Genomic DNA, 901 nt, shown 5'->3' on the forward strand with positions numbered 1-901 from the left:
ATGATTCATGCAGCTATTATTTCATCCAAATTAAAAATGGAGAACAGATAAGCAGATCCCAAATTTCCTATCAACTTGCTATGGTTGCTACGGTTACGCATTATAACAAGTATTCAAAAAGGACAAAAAATCAGTGCGCAGATAACATAATACCTGCGCAGCTTTGTTTTTAAAGAATATAAATATAAAAATCTAACGGCGGATGTCTGGGGGACAGTGATTCGCCTCCATGTTCTGAATGCTGGCGTACCATAAAGAATAAATGATGAACAGTTTAGTTTGTGCCTTCAAGTCGTTGCCCATAGGAAGACGTTACTGGATATAACCTAACGGAATATCTTCAGAACGGCTCCAAATGACACTAAACTCATATGGGTGAGTAGAACATGATGGAATAATGGAAAATCAAGGGTCCAGCGTAAAACAAACGGCGTTCCCCTTTATGCTTAAACCACTGAACAGCCACAAACCACGGATGAGTTCAGCTGCAGGAGAAGATCCAGACTGGGCCCATGTGGTTTCCTAAGGACAGTGATCCAATACTGGCTTTCAATGCCATTTTATCTTGTGCAAGACTTTACACAGAGGGCCCGATGGCCCAGTGGCCCTGTAGCCGGTGGCCAGGTGACCCGGTTTATAAAGGATCACAATGAATCATTCAAATTAATCTGATATTTTGATTGTAGGACTTACAGAAAATGTTTGATCTGTGACGTCACCAGTTTCCAGGACATCGGTGACACGCAGGAGCACAGCGTGTAGTTTGTTAGTTTGATGGATTTTCTCTTTTCCTTAATGATCCGTCAGATTATCATCCATGCAGCAGAACACAGACAGGAGGGATTAAACTGCCTGGATTCTGTGACGCTGTCTCCTGGGAAAGGGGCGTAATCAAGGTGTG

The sequence above is a fragment of the Cyprinodon variegatus genome, unplaced genomic scaffold, assembly GCF_000732505.1.
Source record: "Cyprinodon variegatus isolate N-32 unplaced genomic scaffold, C_variegatus-1.0 Scaffold1832, whole genome shotgun sequence".
Taxonomy (NCBI): domain Eukaryota; kingdom Metazoa; phylum Chordata; class Actinopteri; order Cyprinodontiformes; family Cyprinodontidae; genus Cyprinodon; species Cyprinodon variegatus.